Here is a 5179-nt window from a genome sequence, read left to right as displayed (position 1 = left end):
GTTGACCAAGGTCCAATCTAATAGTTATCCTTTTAAAACATGATTATGAGAAAATACAGAATATTACAAATACTTTATACAGAATAAGTCAAATAAAGCTTTGATATTTTAGATGCTGAGATACACTAAGCATGTGTGAAAATGACTCAGCCAATTTTAAAGTCTGAGGCAGATCCTCTGCTGCACGCCCTTTCTCTCCTTCACTGATTCTTCCTTTGTTCTCTCCATCTGCATGTCTGTCACTTAGTACTCTCCCTTCTCTCCATCCCTTCACTCTGTTCCCTCTCTCCCACAGCTGATTTAAACATTTTTACTCTATTTAAAGTGAGTTTATCTAAAAACAGAGACTCACTCTTTCACACAAAAGCAGTATAACAGTCTTACCGAGTTCAGGGTGTGCCGGATGCTGGAGCTGTGGTCTGCTGGTGAGGGGCAGTGAGACAGTCTGCACGTGTGTGTCTCAGTGTGTCTGCTCAGGCAGGGGAGGGGGATTCCCATTAGTGAAGCCTGGGGCCTATCCGTATCTCCACCCCACCCTGACAGTATCAAATATTCATGGCTCTGAAAAAAAAGGCTGAGTGTAAGTGGGTGGATTTGCTGACTGTGCTCTGCAGAGAGCTGTACTGTACTGACTGTACTGTGTTCACTGTGGGAAAATGGAAAATGCCAAATCATTATATAATAAAGGAGAAGAGGCATTTAAAAAGACTAAATACAGCAAAAAAGGATGATAGCTTATACAGTATCAGTGAAAATGGTTCTTTAAATAAATGTGTACAGTAATGGTACAGTACATTCATATTACAAAATGAGAAGTAGAGCAGTACACACACAAGAAACTGGTATTACATTATGCATGATGACACAATTCAATCTTATGCAATACTGTAAGCAAAAGGGATATATTTTGTGTCATATTATAAAAACACACCATATTTGTAACATTTTTATCCAATCAGATCTGAACACAATACAAAATGATTCACTGTCTGCAAACAATCTTCATATGTAAGCCATTAATTATATGAAATATGTAAGAAAACAAGTATTGCAAAACAAATATTGCAACCATATTTTTTATGTCTTGTTCTAATAACCCTAATGGAAAGATTCATAGTTAAACCTAATATAAAAATAGTAATAAAAGTAATAAAAAGCAGCAAATCAGACAGTATATGTTGGCAAGCATACAGCAAAAAACAAATGCAAAGTAATCTGGAATTGTTTTGCTAATAACTAAGGTAACCCCTGAAGTTTTTAACCAACCAGAATAGATGTTATTAACATACAGACCCTCTTTTGCAAAAAAAATTATCAACAAAAATATTTAATGAAATCTTTCTGATGTTTTCCTTTTGACCTATTTATCATCAGACTATAGCCCTTCATTTTCTCTTTTTCTCTTTTATAGGGGGGTCCTCTGTGATTTTATTTCTGTTCAGAACGACCTCTGAGAAAATTACAGACTCCATGGTCCTCCAGTAATTCTGGTCCCGTCCGGATGCACTTCTCTGAGTTTCGTCACCTCACATTTAATAAAATAGCTTTCTGTCCACTGCTGCGCACCATAATTGCACTTTGGGTGTGCGTTTCACAACAGTGAGTGGAAATGGAGGAGCTATTGAACTCGATGTCATGTGATCGAGAAAGCCAAAAAACTCAATTGTTTTTTCAATTGCAGTCCGGATGCAAGAGTTTCATCACTGAGTAGAAGTGTGATTTTTTTTCACACATGCGCCCCTGACAAACTTATCGCACCTGGATAGGGCTAAGACACAATATGAAGAACAACTCATGTAAAAAAAAAAGAAGGTCAAAACATGACAGAACAAAATATTGTGATACTTTGAAATATCAACATAATCTTGCTCCACAAATAGAAAGCTGCACATTTATACCTACTAAGATGACATAAAAAGCGTTAGGTCAGTGTATTATGAAAATACAACAGAAACAGCAATAAACTAATATGGCACAGTTTTGCCACTAACTAAAAGTACTGAACACATACTGAGAGGCTACATACATCTGCTTTCCACACACAAAGACATTCCACACAAAGCTGAAGTGAAATAACTTTTAACAGCTGAAGAAACTCAAGTGTGGACCCGTACATAGCTGTGATTCCAGGTCTAGACCCTGACTCTGAGACAATGGAGGAGACGGGTATGGTGCGCGTCAGCTGCTGTCCTCCACGCTGTCCGACACCGAACACATGGTGGCTAAGAACAGCTGTGTCAGAAGACTCTTCCATATGGGGAGGAGGTGACTGCTAGTCTATCAGTTACACCCAGCTGCCCCCACAGGGGCTGGAGGAGGGGGCTTTAGGGCAGAGATCTGACCTTTACGCGTGGCTTAATAGAAAATCAAATCTTACCCTGACACCAAATTCACTCAGCCATGATGGTGAGCCTGTTTACACCTTGCAGTAACACGCAGTTCATGTCCAGATCAGATTTTTACCTATGAAAATAGATGGATCAGATTTGTCATAAGAACACATCAACACAGTCTGTATTTATTATAATACTCAATTAAACACAGGTAGTGAATCGAGTGTGTTGACAGAGGGAAAGGCTTTGGATGTCTGCAGTGGTTAGAGTCACTTTTGTCCAACAGACCAACTTCATCTGTGGAAGTGCAATGCTTATATAACAGAATGCACACTCAAGACTCTGTCTTTGCACATAATTGTCTATGTCTTTGCACTATTTTTAAATTTGCTGCTACTTATGACATTTACACTGTGAATACCCATCTCTTATTCCATACTGTTTTTCAGTCTCTATTGTTTACTCATTTTATTTAATCCTCACCACTGCACATTTTATGTACCTAATTTATTTACTTAAATATTAGATAGGTCTGTCTAATTGTCGTACTTGTGCACTTTACTGTTATTGTCAGTGTTTGGGATAGGCCTGTTTTATTTGTTATCCTGTCTTATGTGTTAGCGTTAGTAATGTCTTGTCATATCATTAATGAGGATGGTAAGAAATTTTAATTACTGTGTATGACTAGTACATGTGAAAAATTGACAAAAAAACAACATCTTTGACTTTCACATGTTTAAAACGCACTCCATTTACATTGTTAAATCTTCATTATTACATTGTTAGTCTTAGTCTATCATCCCTATACAGGTTACTAGTTAAATTTCACATTGATAATAAAACACTTCTCCTGATTGGTTTGGCCTATCTTGAGAAACTTCTTAAACCCTAATATGCATCATTCAGTCAGATCCCAGCTTTCAAAATAAAAACAGTGCAGGTGTGGAAGAGCTTTCTCTTATAAAGCTAATCTCCAATATCCTTCCTGTTATTTTCGGGGACAAATTTTAATTCTTTAAATCTAGGCTGAAAATATATATATTTTCACACAAGCTTGTAGTTAATTCACATGCACACACAACCAGTGAGGTAGAAAGTAAGTTCATTTTAACAGAAATTGTTCAGTTATATGGCAGAGCCCAGCTTTCTTTAAATGACAGTTTCCACTTAGATGGAAACTTGTAGATTTCAAGAAAGTAATAAAATTTAAAAGGCACCATAAAATTGTCAAAGTTTCAAAATATGCATTGTTAAGATATCCTGTCTGAAATTGAATTCAGTCGAAATTAATGACAAATTACAATTCCTTTTAATCTCTGCCTTCTGCCATGAGCCAATAATTTGTCATCAATCATATGTACTTATTTTATATAATTTTACTTATTTTTTTCCAACACATTTTTTGTTTGAGAAATATGTCACATTAAGTCACCTCAACATGCCTTTTGTAATCCTTTAGTCCCCAAAGGGCAATGCTAAAATCACTATTACAAACTGTACAGCGGGCAAGACTCTTATAGTTTTTTCATTTTTCATTGTTTTTTGATGGGATCCATGATAGGCCATTTCCTTCTGTCCACTGCCCGCCCACACTAAAAACTGATTTGCTGACTCATTTTTGTAGAGAACAGGCCAATCAGAACCCTCTCTGTTTTGCATGAACGTCATTAATATGCACACCAGGGAGCTCCTCTCTTTCCCTCTCCCTTTCTTTCACACACGGCATTGGGAAAAAAAGTCTGTGTCACCTGCGTGCACGTTTATGTTTACTCTTCCGCCAGTAGTTCTAGATTCCAGGATTGACATTGATATGCGGTAGACTTCCGCAACTTCCGGGAGACCTGGGGAATCTGCAATATCAATTTTTAAACCAGTCTCATCCCAGTTTTAGTATTTATAGACTGGAAATTATCCAGTGACAAAGTGAATGTTTATAGTCACTGACTTTTTATTTTTCACTGACTGATTTCATTCATCTATTTTCAATATGCATGTAAAAATATGATATTAAGTTCTTCCTATCTTCACACACATAAACATAGCCATGGTCTTAAAACTTAAGGCATAAAATAAAGTCCTCAGCCAGCTAAAGAGCACAACATCCTAATCGTCCTACATCTTACATTAAACCAAACAGCCACTTTTCATGTAAAGATTGTCAGGTCAGTGTATTTACACAAAACAACAAATCCTAACTTTAAAAAACAACTGCAGGTTTAAGAGAAAGAATAAGAGGGAGAAGAAATAAAACCTTATTAGATTTTAGTGTAAGTCAATGTAATTTTATTCTATGTTTAATATATTGTGAAGTAAGTTAATACAGCAGTGTGACTGAATATGTTGTGTGCATTTCACCACCAGATGGAGGCACTGTACAAGGAATAATTAAGCCTTACACAAGGATTCAAGGAGATTTTATTGTCATTCGCATCACATGTGTCAACAACACTTCCACTCTGGTCAGGAAGGCACATCAGCGGCTCTACTTCCTCAGGAGGCTGAGACGAGCTGGACTCGGGAGCGCAGTCCTCACCTCCTACTACAGATGTGTGCTCCAGCATCAACGAAACGAAATTGTGATCTTACGATCCAGTTTACACCCAAGAGCTGTTGTTAAAATATATATATAGATAAAATAAGATGACAAAATAAAAGAATACAACAAAATAGAATATACAAAATAGATAAAGATAAATACCAAATAAATAAATAAATAAATAAATAGGGAGGACAGGTAGCAGCAACATGAATTCCAGAGTGCAAGTTTGCTATAGCAGCATGATAATGGAATTAGAGCACTACAAGATAAAGTGTCTCAGTGCAGTTTAAGATGACAGTGTTTGTAA

The 5179-nt window shown here is 36.6% G+C and overlaps 1 long non-coding RNA gene across 1 annotated transcript; it reads right to left on the bottom strand.

Moving 5' to 3' along the window:
* Positions 1 to 384: 384 nt before the first annotated feature.
* Positions 385 to 4063, bottom strand: LOC103030867 (uncharacterized). Its single transcript, XR_001518602.3, has 3 exons — positions 3766 to 4063; positions 2378 to 2463; positions 385 to 561 (listed from the first exon to the last, which is right to left on the bottom strand). It is a non-coding gene; the product is annotated as an uncharacterized LOC103030867 (long non-coding RNA).
* Positions 4064 to 5179: the final 1116 nt, after the last annotated feature.

The sequence above is a fragment of the Astyanax mexicanus genome, chromosome 17, assembly GCF_023375975.1.
Source record: "Astyanax mexicanus isolate ESR-SI-001 chromosome 17, AstMex3_surface, whole genome shotgun sequence".
In the NCBI taxonomy this organism is placed as follows: domain Eukaryota; kingdom Metazoa; phylum Chordata; class Actinopteri; order Characiformes; family Acestrorhamphidae; genus Astyanax; species Astyanax mexicanus.
The sequence above is the reverse complement of the archived record's forward strand: the minus strand, read 5'-3'. Positions and strand labels throughout refer to the sequence as shown.